A 16,916-nucleotide genomic window follows, 5' to 3' on the forward strand; every position below is an offset into this window, starting at 1 on the left:
TCATACAGATAGCGGTTCAGATATTTCCATGTTCATACAGATAGAAGTGTAGATATTTCCATGTTCTTACAGATGGCGGTGTGGATATTTCCATGTTCCTAGATATGGCGGTGTAGATATTTCCATGTTCATACAGACGGCGGTTTAGATATTTCCATGTTCATACGGATGGCGGTGTAGATATTTCCCCGTTTATAGAGATGGTGGTGTAGATATTTCCATCATTATACAGATAGCTGTGTAGATATTTCCATGTTTATACAGATGGCGGTATTGATATTTCAACCTTTATAGAGATAGCGGTGTAGATATTTCCATGTTCCTTCAGATGGCGGTTCAGATATTTCCATGTTTATAGAGATGGCGGTATAGATATTTCCATGTTTATACAGATGGCGGTGTAGATATTTCCATTTTTATAGAGATGGCGGTGTAGATATTTCCATGTTTGTACAGGTGGCGGTGAAGACATTTCCATATTTATACATGTAGCGGTGCAGATATGTGAATTCATTAAACCTCTTCTTCTTAATAAATTACCCAGTCTTGGGTATGTCTTTATCAGCCGCATGAAAATTGACCTATACACTCACTGTCCATGAATGATTCTCTGTTAGCCCATTTGCATTGTTATAAAGAAATACCTGAGGCTGGGTGGTTTATAAAGAAATGAGGTTTATTTGGCTCCTTGTTCTGAAGGCTGTACGTGTAGCATAGTACTGGCATCTGCTTCCAGGGAGGGCCTCAGGAACCTTCCAAGCATGGTGGAAGGTGAAGGGAATCCAGCATATCACATGGTGAGAGAGGAAGCAAGAGAGACAGGGAGGAGGTGTCAGTCTCTTTTAAACAACCAGATATCGCATGAACTCACAGGGTAAGAACTCATTCATTACCAAGAGGACAGCACCAAGCCATTCAGGAGGCATCTGTCTCCAACATTGGGGATCACATTTTAACGTGAGATTTGAAGGGGACAAACATCCAAACTATGTCAGATACCAAAGCTGACAATGCTTAGGATCTTTAGCTGTTCCAGGTTCTGGGAAAAGGGAGAGAGTTAGCTTCCCTCGTTTATGCTGTGCTACTGCATATTATATTAGTAATTATTGTTCTCTAAAGGTTCTTAAAAGCAAATAAACAAATGCAAGGCAAGACATATGATATGCAAGGCAAAACATACGAAATGCAAGGCAAATGCATTAAAAACTTTTGAGTGTTAATGTATAGATTTTATTTTATCTTTTTAATTTCTTCTGCTTAACCAAATAGATTATGTAGTTTTGATTAACTGGCCATGAAATAGCTCTGCCTACATAGAATTTCCCATGAATAATTATTTGTGGAGACTTTTGTGTGTGACCCAAATCCTCCCTCAAAACTGAAGTTTGCCCAGCTATTGGGAGTGTTGGCAAATCATGCCTCTCAGCTGATTCTCTCTAGAATTTATTCTCAGGAGATCTAATTAATAACTTGTCAAGCTGATGTCCATCCTTGGGGACAACTCGTATCTGAAGAATGGCCAGTGAAAGGTATTAAAACTCCATACTCCTGCCTCAATTTAGGGCAACTCTGAAGGGTCACCCCAGCTTCTCAGCTCCCCCTTGAGATTAGCTGAGGTATTTGTTGTGACTGCCTCACATCTCAACTCCCTTTATCCTATTCAGCTTTTTCGCCACAGTTGTTGGTTCCTAGGATTTTACCCAGTTAAATGTTCTCTACACAAATCTCTATCTCAAATCTGCATTACAGGGAATGTGGCCTCAGACAGGTTTTCATTAGGTTCTGGACATAACTCTCATTAGTCATTGATATGATTCGGCTGTGTCTCTGCCCGAATCTCACCTTGATTGTAATTATCCCCGCATGTCAAGGATGGAGTCAGGTGGAGATAATTGAATCATAGGGGCGGGTTCCCCATACTGTTCTCCTGGTAGCGAATAAGTCTCACGAGATCTGATGGTTTTCAAATGGGAGTTTCCCTACACAAGCTTTCTTCTCTGCTACCATTTAAGATGTGCCTTTGCTTCTTTTTTGCCTTCTGCCGTGACTGTGAGGCCTCCCCAGCCATGTGGAATTGTGAGTTCATTAAACCTCTTTCCTTTATAAATTACCCGGTCTTGGGTAGGACTTTATTAGCAGCATGAGAACAAACTAGTACAGTCTGTTCTATAAGCCCAAGTCGGATCACAGAGTCCCGCTTTCTGTTTCTTTTTTTTTCTAGCCCATATTTCTACTAAAACTTGACTCATAAAGACTCAAAACAAAATAATTAAGCATGGCTAATATTTATTTAATATTTTATACGTGTCAGGTACTGTATTTTGTAACTTATCTTTTAATAATCTTTCCAAATCTCTAAAAGGAGAATTCTGCTTTTTTATAGAGAAAATAAGGATGGCTCTGAAAATGTTAGTAGTAGGGGAAGCAGGGTGAGGGACATAGGGGGCACTTTGTGTTATTTGTGCATTTTACCATCAGTCTAAAATCAGGTCAAAATAAAAAGAAAATGAGAAGTAGAAGCAGGTTGTTAAGATTTTCAGTGTGACTCTAGAATTTTTTTGTTTGTTGTTTGTTTTGGAGTGTAGTGGTAAGATCTCTGCTCACTGCAACCTCCACTTCCCAGGCTCAAGCAATTCTCCTGCCTCAGTCTCCCAAGTAGCTGGGATTATAGGTGCCTGCCACCACACCCAGCTAATTTTTGTATTTTTTTTTTTAGTAGAGATGGGGTTTCAGCATGTTGGCCAGGCCAGTCTCCAACTCCTGACTTCAAGTCATCCGCACGCCTCAGCCTCCCGAAGTGCTGGGATTATAGGCATGAGCCACCACTCCTGGCCCAAAGTTCATATTTTAACTACTAACCTAAATTATTTTAAAAACAAAAGTCTCCTTGGACTCAAACCAGGTCAGAGTGACATGATCATGTGCCTGTTTTGTGCAGGGTGAAGTGAGATTATTATCTAGGAATTAGCTGAAATGTCTTGTTGTGGGCATAATTATTTCATATAAATTCTAAGCTTCATATTAGCACTTAGATTATAATTATCTAAAGAATAGAGAACAATTTCATATAATTTTCAGTGTATCAGGTGAATCAACAGTATACATACAAGCATGCAGATGAATTTCAGTGAATATAGTGGTGACAATGCTCAACAGAATAAGTGTCCCCCACCCCAACCCTGCATCTTGCTCTTTCACTGTCCTAAAGATAGAACAAAATGGTTCAGGCATCCAGCTTGTCCCCTCCACACTTCACACTTTTACTTAATAGCAGCTTATCTTTAACACTTTGTCATCTTTAAGATGTTGCTAATTCTTTCTGGTAGATCCCAGGACTGAGGATGAGGAAGAATGATTTTATTTAAATAAGGTTGCTTAATTAAAAAACAATTTTTTTAGTTTTAAAATATTTTCATTATTTTATAAAATGTTTGTGGGTACAAAGGAGGTTTATATATTTGTGGGGTACATGAGATGTTTTAATACAGGCATGCAGTGTGAAATAATCACATCATGAGGAATGGGCTTTCCATCCCCTCAAGCATTTATCCTCTGAGTTAAAAACTATTCAATTGGCTGGGCGCGGTGGCTCACACCTGTAGTCCCAGCTCTTTGGGAGGCCGAGGTGGGCGGATCGCCTGAGGTCAGGAGTTTGAGACCAGCCTGGCCAACATGATGAAACCCCATCTCTACTAAAAATACAAAAATTAGCCAGGTGTGGTGGCGAGTGCCTGTCATCCCAGCTACTCGGGAGGCTGAGACAGGAGAATCATTTGAACCTGGGAGGTGGAGGTTACAGTGAGCCGAGATCATGCCATTGTACTCCAGCCTGAGTGACAAGAGTGAAACTCCATGTCAAAAACAAACAAAAATCAATTACATTCTTTAAGTTATTAAAATTAAACATTGTAAATGATATTTTTTCCCAAAGCTTTTTCAAAGAAAAAAAAAAGTAGAAACAAAGACACTTTCTACTGATTTCCAGCATGGTGACTCTGTATTTCTAGCATGTGTTAAGGTGAAAAATTGATTTTATGTTTAATACAAAACATAGCATAATGTAATGAAAAGCAAGATTGTAATGATAAAGGAAAATAACACTAGTGCTAATTTTTTTCAATTTGAAGCATTGGATTAAAATGAATTAGGTTATATTCCAACATGTTTATATTGAATTTCTTTTTTCTCCAATTGGTTTCTTTTTATTAATGGGGGAGTGTTGCATTTGTATAAGGTTTCCCTATTATATTCAATTGTTTTGAGATGCTTTTAATATGAAGTTTTTATGTTTTCTTTTTGATGTATACATGTTATGCTTTTATGCTGAATTTGATAATTGGTGCTGTATGTGCAAAGCAAATGTAATTTCCCAGCTTTTATTTTTTAAAGCCCTGGGAAGCAACATAATAAAGTAGAAATAGTATCAAGACAAGAGTTAGAATACCTGGATTCTAAAATTTAAATTAAATTAGGATCTAGTGACATTATAGGTGTTCCTTGATCTTCTGATGACCTGATTCCTCAAAAGAAAAATAAAATAATCTATAAATTGTTTCTAATTCTAAAACTCTATCAATCCTATTTTTAAAATTGTAATTAGTTGAACTCTGTAAGGTCACAAAAATCCCTATTAAGAAACTAAAATAAAATTTTATCATATCTTAAAAATACTCTGATCTTTTTTTATATGCTGACATGAATTCTAATTATTTTTGAGCCCCTAAAAAACATTTAAGATCACAGTTTATGTTTTATTATTGACTTTCAGATAATTAACATTTTACTGATAGATATGAACAAATCTACTCTAACAGAGATAGTCATTAGTTTATTTCTCTCTTTTCAGTATCAATAAAAAGTATCGATTTACCAATAACAATGAATTAATTGCCTGAAATAAATGAAACGTAAGCAGCAAAAGTGAACCTTTTAGTATAACTCTTCTTGTAAACATTGACTTAGTTCAAAGGGAGCTTATCTTTAAAAAAAAAGCGCTAATTCATGTCTATTGGTATAGATATAATCTTTTGTTCCTTGAAAATAGATCCTACTATACTCCAGACACTATGCCACTTGGTGCAGATATTAACACAAATAGCAGGTGATCATTGTCCTCATGGAGTTTATTTTAAAGAGAACAAAGTGAGACAAAGGCACACAAGCAAAGAACTACAATACAAAGGGGATGGCATCTGACTCAGCATGGAGGTGTCACGGAAGGTGTTGTTTTGCTTAGGTTTTGAAGTGTGGGTAGGAGATGGCCCATGTTGAGAGTGGTAACTGGGAATTAAAAAGATGAGGAGGTCTCTGCAAATCTACATGGATGGGAAGTAGCATGCTGATGTGGGAAACAACTAAAAAGTTCCAGAATGCATGGTTTATAAAGCGTGAGTCAGAGAGGGCTAGACCAGTAGCCAGATCAAGGATATCTCACATGTTATAGTCATGAATTAGTGCATTGACCTGCAGGCCATGGGAGTCACTGAAGGTTTCAGTCAGGTAAGTGAGCTGATCAGAACAGTCCTTTAGATAGGCCGCTCTTTTGGCTGTAAGGGGGACACGTTTGAAGTAGGGCTATAGCTAAAAATATACAGACACTTCCTCTTGTCTACAGCCCTGCTGGCATCTGTTGTATTTTGACTTTTTAATAATAGCCATTCCAACCGGTATGAAATGGTATCTCATTGTGTTTTGATTTGCAATTTTCTGATGATTAGTGATTCTAACCATTTTTTTTTTGTATTTGTTGGCCATTTGTATGTGCTCTTTTGAGATGAGTTTGTTCATGTCCTTTGCCCATTTTTTAATTGGGTTATTTTTTTTGTAATTGATTTAAGTTCCCTGTAGATTCTGGATACTAAAAAACAAACAAAAACCAGAAGTAAATAAATTCTCAGGACACACACACCCACACCCACACCCACAGAGAGAGAGAGAGAGAGAGAGCGCCTAGGTAAGAGGCCACCAACCACCAGGGTCTAAACTGGGAACACTTTCTAGTACAGAATGAATGGAAAGGATTCATGAAATATCTAGAAAGTAACGTTAATGAGATTTACATGTATGGAGTGAATGAGGAGAAACAGGGATCATTCAGGATTCTGGTAGGGATAACAGGGGGAGCCATTAGTTGAAATTTTGAAGTGGGAGAAGGAGAGGCAGTTTTAGGGAGAAAGATGAGTTGTTTTTTAGGTATTTCAAACCCTTGAAGCTTCTATGGGACATCGAAGTGGAAATAACAGTCTGTGGGTTGGGACAATAAAGAAAGAAATTGGTTGAAGACTAGGGAAAGAGTATAGAGCAAAGAAATATTTAAGATAATAAACATAGAGAGATAGCTGAAAGTGTGGGACTGGATTACAAAGGAAGAGTGATTTAGTTATGAAGCCCAAGGGCTGACAGGAATGGGTGACTACTCGAGGAGTTCATATGCATCTGTTATTGTATGAATAAAAAAAATTATCTGTTCCTTCCTAAAGATATCTTCAACCTGTTTTTGGATACATATGGGCACTGCTTTTCATTCTCTTAGCCCCATTTCTTATTTTAGCCTCTGCTGTAGCAATCAGTTCTGCACAGGCTTTGACCCAGGCTTTGACTAGTTGGTGCAGGTGTGATATGACACTTACCTGGAATGGCCCACAGTTTGTGGCTGCTCTCACTTAAGCAGGTGGGATGCTCATGTAGGTGTAACCTAGAAGCTTGGTAGAGTTTATGCCCATGGGGCAACCTGTGACCACTCAAAAATAAAGCCCTTTCCTCCTCCCAGATTGAGGAGTCTTGCATTATGTAATAAAACTCCTTAGAAGGCCTATTAGGTTCCAATACAGCATTAGGCAACTTGATAAGGTATCCCATCATCAGCCTTCCTTTCTTCCCTCATTCCTCTGCCTCTCACTCTTTCTTCCTAAGTTAACTTCTTAGATAAAATGCCAACTTTCTATATTTTGTTTCACATCAGGGAAAATAATTGTATATCCCATTTCAAAAGCACATAAAAAGGTTACTGTATAGAAAATTTGTCTTTAATAGATTAAGGTGTAATTTTCCAAATACTTTAAAATTTTATTTCAGATACGTTTTTCATTTTTATAAGCTTCATCTAAAAGCAGAGTTCACCTAAGAATATACCTAAGAGCATATTACATAGAATATATTTTATATTTCAGTAGTTTAGCTAGGATTCTTTCAAAATTGAGAGGATCTACAAATATTTCTAACACATTAGTTTTCAGTCTTAAGGCTGAGTCAAGAACAAAGCTCCTAAACTTTGTGTTGGTGATTGAGAACATTTTAAAATTGTTATTTAATTCATTAATTTATTTTTAAAAAATTTTCACATTGTAATCATATAGATTTATAGGATACAATTTGATGTTTCAATGAATATGTATGTTGTCTAATGATCCAATAAGGATAGTTAGTGTATTAATTACCTCATGCATTTATCATTTCTTTTTCATAAGAAATTTCAAAATCCTTTCTTCTAGATACTTTGTAATATACAATACTTTACTTTTAACTATAGTCACCCTGCTTTGCAAAGAACACTTCAACTTATTCTTCCTATATAATTGTGATTTCATAACTGTTAACCAATCTATCTCCATTTTGCCCTCCCCACTTCTTCCTCACTGTTTGGTAACCACTATTCTACTCTACTTCTCTATTAACATTTTTTTTTAAGATTCCACATATGAGAGAGATCATGCGGTATTTGCTTTCTGTGTCTGGCTTATTTCACCTAACATTGTATCCTACAGGGTCATCCATGTTGTTGCAACTGGCAGAATTTCATTCTTTTTTTATTGCTGAATAGTATTTCATTGTGTATGTGACCATATATATATATATTATACATAATAATATGTATAATTATAATTACACATAAAATTATATATAATTGTAATTAATTTTATGTATAATTATAATTACACATAAAATTATATATAATTATAATTATATATAATTATATATATAATAATAATATATATTATATGTAATATATAATATACATAACGTATATTATATATAATATACATAACGTATATTATATATAATATACATAACGTATATTATATATAATATACATAACGTATGTTATATATAATATACATAACGTATATTATATATATTATATATAATATATATTATATATATTATACATGATATACATTATGTATAATATACATGATATATATTATACATAATATACATGATATATATTATATATTATATATATAAAATTCACTTCTTTGTTTTTAGACACATAGGTTGATTCCATATCTGATTATTAGAAATAGTGCTACAGTAAACATAAGAGTGCAGATATTTTTCAAACACAATGATTTCATTTCCTATGGATATATACCCAGTAGTGGGATTGCTGGGTTATGTGATCGAATCATTGTTTTTTTGTTTTTTTTTATTTTTTAGCGAACTTCCATAAAGTTTTGCTTAATGGTTGTACTAGTTTACAACTCCATCAACAGTGTGTAAGTGTTCCCTTTTCTCCACTTCCTTGCCAACTCTTGTTATCTTTTCCCTTTTTGGTAATAGCCATTCTAATGGGTGAACTGGTATCTCATTGTGGTTTTGATTTGCATTTCCCTGATGGTTAGTGATGTTGAACATGATTTTATTATATATTCGTCTTGACCATTTCTATATTTTCTCTTGTGGCATGTCTTTTAGTTTATTTTGTCCTTTTTTTTTTTTTTTGAGAATGAGTCTTGCTCTGTTGCCCAAGCTGGAGTACAGTGGTGCAATCGGGGCTCACGGCAACCTCCATCTCCCTCTTTCAAGCAATTCCCCTGCCTCAGCCTGCTGAGTAGCTGGGGTTACAGGCACACGCCATCATGTTTGGCTAAATTTTTGTATTTTTAGTAGAGAAATGATTTCACCATATTGGTCAGGCTGGTCTCAAACTCCTGACCTCAGGCAATCCACCTGCCTCAGCCTCCCAGTTTTGCCCATTTTTAAATAAGTTTTTTATGTTTTTGCTGTTGAGTTGTTTAAGTTTCTTATATAATCTGGGCATTAACTCCTTAGCAGATGTATAGTTTGCAAATATTGTATCCCATTCTGTAAGTTGTTTTTTCACTCTGTTAAGTTTCCTTTGCTGTGCAAAAGCATTTTAGTTTGATGAAACCCCATTTATCTATTTTTGCTTTTGTTGCCTGTGCTTTTGACGTCTCATTTAAAAAATCCTTGTACAACCCAAAGTTATAGAGAATTTCCCACATGTTATCTTCTAGTAGTTTTTCATAGTTTTCAATCTTACCTTTAGGTCTTTAATCGCATTTGAGTTGATTTTGTATAAGGTAAAAGATAGGGGTCTGATTTCATTATCCCACATATAAATATCCAATCTTCTCAGTACCATTTAATGAAGACACTGTCTTTACCCCTGTGTGTGCTCTTGACTCCTTTTTTGAAAATCAGTTGACTTTAGGTATCAGAATTTATTTCTGAGCTGTATATTCTCTTCCATTGGTCTATGTGTTTGCTTTATGGCAGTGCCATGCTGTTTTGCTTACTATGGCTTTGTAGTATATTTTGAAGTCAGGTAGTGTGGTGCCTCCAGCTTTGTTATTTTTGCACAGGATTGCTTTGGTTATTTGGGGTCTTTTCTGGTTTCATACAAATTTTAGGGTATTTTTTTCTATTTCTGTGAAGAATTTCATTGTTATTTTGATAGGGATTGCATTGAATCTGTAGGACATTTTGTTAGTATGGTCATTTCAGTAGTATCAATTCTTCCATTCCATGAGTATATAGTGTCCATTTTTTGTGTATCGTAAATTTTTCCATCAGTGTGTTATAGTTTTCATTGAAGAGATCTTTCATGACCTTGATTAAATTTATCTGCAGATTTCTTGGTAGCTATTGTAAATGGAATTCCTTTCTTGATGACTTTTTCAGATAGTTCACTATTAGTGTATGGAAACACCACTGAATTTTCTGTGTTGATTTTGTATACTACAACTTTACTGAATTTATTTATGATTTCTAGTAGTTTTTGGTCAAGTCTTTAGGGTTCTCACTCTATATAAGTATATATAGAAAGAACCCTAAAGAGAGAGAGATCATATATATCTATATGATCATATATATAGATGTATACATATGTATGTGAGATCACATTTTCTACAAACAGAAACAATCTGACTTCCTTCTTTCCAGTTTGGATCCCTCTTATTTATTTCTTTTGTCTAATTGCTCTGGCTCTGACCTCCAGTACTATGCTAAATAGAAGTGGTAGAAGTTGACATCCTTGTCTTCCTCCATATCATAGAGGAAAAGCATTTAACTATTCACCATAAATAAGATGTTAGCTGTGGGTTTGTCACATATGGCCTTTACTGCGTTGAGGTACACTCCTATACCTACTTTCTTGACAGTTTTTATCATAAACGAATGTTGACTTTTGTCAAGTGTTCTTTTTGCATCTGTTGAAATGATCACATGGTTTTTGTTTTTCTTTCTATTGTGGTGGTGTATCATATTTACTGATTTGTGCATGTTAAGCCATCCTTTCATCCCTGGGATGAATCCCACTTGATTATAGTGAATACTCTTTTTAGTGTGCTGTCGAAGTCAGTTCACTTGTATCTTGTTGAGAATTTTTGTATCTATGTTCTCCAGGAATATTGGCCTGTTATTTTCATTTTGTGCATGTCTTTGTCTGGTTTTAGAATCAGGATATTGCGAGCCTCATAAGATGAGTATGGAAGTATTCCTTCCTCATTACTTTTGTGGAAAAGTTTGTGGAGAATTGGTAGTTATTCTTTAACTGTTTGGTAGAATTCAGCAGTGAAGACATCAGGTCCTGGGTGTTGGTTGTTGTTGTTGTTGTTTTGATGGAAGATGTTTTATTATTGATTCAATTTCCAAACTCATTATTGATGTGTTCAGATGTTATATTTCCTCACAATTTAATCTGGGTAGTTGTATGTGTGCAGAAATTTATTCATTTTATTCTACATTATCAAATTTGTTGGCATATAGTTATGAGTAATGTCTTACAATCCCTTATATTTCTGTGGTGTATCTGTTGTAAAGTCTCCTTTTTCATCTTTTATTTATTTGAATTTTCTCTCCTTTTGTCTTAGTTTAGCTAAAGGTTTGTCAGTTTTACCTTTACACTTTGTCTTATTTATCTTTTGAAATATTTTTTAGTGTCTGTTTCCTTTATATCTGCTGTGAGCTTTATTATTTCGTTCCTTCTACCAATTTTGGGTTTAGTTTGTTTTTGATGTTCTAGTTACTTGAAGTGTATAATTTTGCTTTGTGATTTGAAAATCTTTCTTCATTTTTGGTGTAGGCTTTTATTGCTATAAATTTCCCTCTTAGAACTGCTTTTGCTACGTTCCATAGGTTTGGGTATGTTGGATTTTCATTCTTACTTGTCTCAGTGACTTTTGAAATTTTCCTATTAATGTCTTAATGAGACCTATTGATTTCTTGGGTGCATGCTATTTAATTTCCATGTTTTTATAAAATTTCCAAGGGCTTTCCTGTTGTTGATTTCTGGCTTTATATCACTGTAATCAGAAAAGATACTTCATATGATATCTGTCTTCTTAAGTTTGTTAAGACTTATTATGTGTCATAATGTATGCTTGGTCCTAGAGAATGTTTGGTGTACAGTTGAGAATAATTTGTATTCTGCAGCTGTTGGATGATGTATTAGTCTGTTTTCATACTGCTGATAAAGACATACCCGAGACTGGGTAATTTACAGAGAAAAAGAGGTTTAGTGGACTCATAGTTCCACGTGGCTGGGGAGGTCTCCCAATCATGATGGAAGGCGAAAGGCACATCTTACATGGTAGCAAACAAAATAGAATTGAGAACCAAGTGAAAGGGTTCCCCCTTATAAAACCATCAGATCTTGTTAGACGTATTCACTACCACAAGAACAGTATGGGGGAAACCGCCCCCATGATTCAATTATCTCCCACTGGTTCCCTCCCACAACATGTATGAATTATGGGAGCTATAATCAAGATGAGATTTCGGTGGGGATATACAGCCAAACCATATCAGGTGAGATCTTTACCTGCTAGGTCCATTTGGTCTATGGTATAGTTTGAGTCTGTCATTTTTTGGTTGATTTTCTCTTCATATAATCTGTCCATTTTTAAAGTGGAGTGTTGAAATTTCCTACTAATATTGTATTGCAGTCAATCTCTACCTTTAAATCTAATATTTGCTTTATATATCTGGTTGTTCTGGTGTTGGGTACATATATAGTTACACCTAAGTAATATATATGTTATGTCCTCTTATTGAATTGGGCCTTTTATCATTTCATTATACAGCGACATTCTTTTTTTATATAGTTTTTTTATTTAAAGCCTTTTAAAATATGACATGACTGTGGCTACTCCTGCTTGCTTTTCATTTGTTTGCATAAAATATATTTTTCCATCTCTTCACTTTCAGTCTATTTATCTTTAATAGTGAGGTAAGTATCATGTAGGCAGCATATAGGTGGGTTTTGCTATCTGAATCCATTCATCCACTTTATATCTTTTAAGTAGAGTTTAATCCACTTCTATTGAAGTTTATTATTGATAAATTAGGACTTCCTTCTACCATTTCATTAGTTGTTTTTTAGATTACTTGTTCACTTCTTCCTTTCTTATTGTTTATCTCTCTAGTTTGGTGGTTTTCTGTGGTGCTAAGCTTTGTTTCTTTTCCCTTTTTTGGTGTGTGTGTGTGTATCTGCTGTAATTTATTTCTTTCTGGTTAGTGAAACTAACATACAGAGTCCTGTATTTGTAACAGACTATTTTACACTGATAACAACTTAACTTCTGTCACATAAAAATACTCTTGACTTCTCCCCCCCCACACACACAATTTATATTTTTGTTACGTTACATTGCATCTTTATGAATGGTAGACTCCATGGAACATAGGATCTATGTCACAACTAAATCAATTATTTAATGGCAGCATTAAAGCAGGCCAAAGAATGTGAAAAACTGGTGTGGGTGTATTTAACTTTTTAAAAACTATGTTTCATAATGTTTTCATTAAAAAGTCTTTATCAGTTTGCTAATGCCTAATTTTTACAACCAGCCACCATAGATTTTACAGGATAAATATATTATTTCAGTGGTAATTGAAGCAGAATTTTTGTTGCTCTTCTTACCCTTAGAGATTGTGTATTATCCTCAGACGTAATTCTTTGATTTTTTTTTCTTTTCATGTTGTTACACATAGTTACCAACAATCAACGTGAGATTAACCTTTGAATATTTTCAAGCATTAAGATTTGTTTATACAGCTGCACAATTAGACAACCAACACTCTTGGGTCTTTACCTCTCAGCATCCACCTGATTATTAACTTAAAGGTATGATGGGAAAAGTATCAATTTTTCTTGGTCACCTAGATTTAGAAATATGTAATAACTATAAGCTTGGGTCTGCTTCTTCAGAAGCCTAGGAAGTGGAGTGATGGTTCTCTGAAGAGGCTGGAAACAAAGTATGTGTTTCCAGAAGGCTTAATAGAATATGTTGAGACATAGGCCATTAACACAAAAGTGAAAGAAATGCAAAAAATGTATGAAAGTAAGGATTTGAGAAGGGAAATTTTATTTTTAAGTCTAAGATTCCTATGAATTATATGAAAGTAAATGTCCTATCCTTAAAATTAGCCAAAGGAAGCACTTTACTTATCAATATGATATGACTTTTCATACTCTTATCTAAAGATATCCTAAACTAAGATCCAGTTTTCTAAGAAAAGACTTTTTACTCATGCTTTAAAGCATGCTAGATGATTCCTACCACATCACATAATGTTGTTTACATGTATGATTTAAACTGCATTTATTCTTCAACTCACTGGTTCCTTAGGCTTCTTATCTTTCCTTGCACGCTTAGATAATTTTATGTAAAATTGATTTTTAGAAGTTTAGTTGCTGGGCGTAGTGGCTGTCACCTGTAAACCCAGTACTTTGGGAATTCAAGGCAGGTGGATTGCTTGAGTCTTGGAGTTTGAGGCCTGCCTGGGAAAGATGACAAACCCCATTTGTACAAAAATAAAAATATTAGCTGGATATGGTGGCACATGCCTGTGGTCCCAGCTACTCCAAGGCTGAGGTGGGAGGATGACTTGAGTCCGAGAGGCAGAGGTGTGAGTCAAGATCATGCCCTGCTCTTCAGCCTGGGCAAAGAAGCCAGACCCTGTTTCAAAAAAAAAAATCTAGTGAGATTTGATTTCTATTTCTATGTGATTCAAAACTAGGAGAGCTTCAAGGCTAATGACTATTAAAAAATGGCCATTGCTACTTGCATTTTCTATGAAGCCAGCATACACAGCAACGTGCAACCTAAAAACCAAGCTATTTAATATGTAGCTTAGATTTCAGGTTTGATTGTCTTTGAGGTTTGATTATTGCAGAGATCAATTGCCAGACCAAATATAGACTAATTCTGTATTTGGTCTTTTTATCATATGAAACATCCCAGCCTTGGGTATAAATTAAGAGCAAGTACGGATGTTTATACCGATAGCAGTGTAGATATTTCCATGTTTATACAGATAGCGGTGTAGATATTTTCATGTCTATACAGATAGCGGTGTGGATGTTTCCATGTTTATACAGATAGTGGTGTAGATATTTCCATGTTTATAGAGATAGCGGTGTAGATATTTCCATGTTTCTACAGATAGCATAGTAGATATTTCCATGTTTATAGAGACAGCGGTGTAGATATTTCTATATTTATAGAGATAGCGGTGTAGTTATTTCCATGTTTATACAGATAGCGGTGTAGATATTTCCATGTTTATACAGGTAGCAGTGTAGATATTTCCATGTTTGTACAGGTAGCGGTGAAGATATTTCCATATTTATACAGGTAGCGGTGCAGATATGTGAATTCATTAAACCTCTTTTTCTTTATAAATTACCCAGTCTTGGGTATGTCTTTATCAGCAGCATGAAAATTGACTAATACACTCACTGTCCATGAATGATACTCTGTTAGCCCATTTGCATTGTTATAAAGAAATACCTGAGGCTGGGTAATTTATAAAGAAATGAGGTTTATTTGGCTCCTTGTTCTGAAGGCTGTACATGAAGCATAGTACTGGCACCTGCTTGCAGGGAGGGCCTCAGGAACCTTCCAATCATGGTGGAAGGTGAAGGGAAACCAGCATATCACATGGTGAGAGAGGAAGCAAGAGAGACAGGGAGGAGGTGTCAGTCTCTTTTAAACAACAAGATATCACATGAACTCACAGGGTAAGAACTCATTCATTACCAAGAGGACAGCACCAAGCCATTCAGGAGGCATCTATCTCCAACATTGGGGATCACATTTTAACGTGAGATTTGAAGGGGACAAACATCCAAACTATGTCAGATACCAAAGCTGACAATGCTTAGGATCTTTAGCTGTTCCAGGTTCTGGGAAAAGGGAGAGAGTTAGCTTCCCTCATCTATGCTGTGCTACTCCATATTATATTGGTAATTATTGTTCTCTAAAGGTTCTTAAAAGCAAATAAACAAATGCAAGGCAAAACATTTGAAATGGAAGGCAAAACACAAGAAATGCAAGGCAAATGCATTAAAAACTTTTGAGTGTTAATATATAGATTTTATTTTATCTTTTTAATTTCTTTTGCTTAACCAAATAGATTATGTAGTTTTGATTAACTGGCCATGAAATAGCTCTGCCTACATAGAATTTCCCATGAATAATTGGTTGTGGAGACTTTTGTGTGTGACCCAAATCCTCCCTCAAAACTGAAGTTTGCCCAGCTATTGGGAGTGTTGGCAATTCATGCCTCTCAGCTGATTCTCTCTAGAATTTATTCTCAGGAGATCTAATTAATAACTTGTCAAGCTGATGTCCATCCTTGGGGACAACTCGTATCTGAAGAATGGTCAGTGAAAGGTATTAAAACTCCATACTCCTGCCTCAATTTAGGGCAACTCTGAAGGGTCACCCCAGCTTCTCAGCTCCCCCTTGAGATTAGCTGAGGTATTTGTTGTGACTGCCTCACATCTCAACTCCCTTTATCCAATTCAGCTTTTTTGCCACAGTTGTTGGTTCCTAGGATTTTACCCAGTTAAATGTTCTCTACACAAATCTCTATCTCAAATCTGCTTTACAGGGAATGTGGCCTCAGACAGGTTTTCATTAGGTTCTGGACATAATTCTCATTAGTCATTGATATGATTTGGCTGTGTCTCCGGCCGAATCTCACCTTGATTGTAATTATCCCCGCATGTCAAGGATGGAGTCAGGTGGAGATAATTGAATCATAGGGGCGGGTTCCCCCTACTGTTCTCCTGGTAGCGAATGAGTCTCACCAGATCTGATGCTTTTAAAATGGGAGTTTTCCTACACAAGCTTTCTTCTCTGCTACCATTTAAGATGTGCCTTTGCTTCTTTTTTGCCTTCTGCCGTGACTGTGAGGCCTCCCCAGCCATGTGGAATTGTGAGTTCATTAAACCTCTTTCCTTTATAAATTACCCGGTCTTGGGTAGGACTTTATTAGCAGCATGAGAACAAACTAGTACAGTCTGTTCTATAAGCCCAAGTCGGATCACAGAGTCCCGCTTTCTTTTTTTTTTTTTCTAGCCCATATTTCTACTAAAACTTGACTCATATAGACTTAAAACAAAATAATTAAGCATGGCTAATATTTATTTAATATTTTATACGTGTCAGGTACTGTATTTTGTAACTTATCTTTTAATAATCTTTCCAAATCTCTAAAAGGAGAATTCTGCTCTTTTATAGAGAAAATAAGGATGGCTCAATCTTTTGATTTTTATTACAAGCTTTATTTTGTATAACATATAATAAACTAAAAATATTGAAAGTTTAGAAACCATCAGCACACAATCGAGGTGATGGAAATATACTTCATCTCCAGTTTCC

The sequence above is a fragment of the Gorilla gorilla genome, chromosome 2 (assembly GCF_029281585.2).
Source record: "Gorilla gorilla gorilla isolate KB3781 chromosome 2, NHGRI_mGorGor1-v2.1_pri, whole genome shotgun sequence".
Taxonomy (NCBI): Eukaryota; Metazoa; Chordata; class Mammalia; order Primates; family Hominidae; genus Gorilla; species Gorilla gorilla.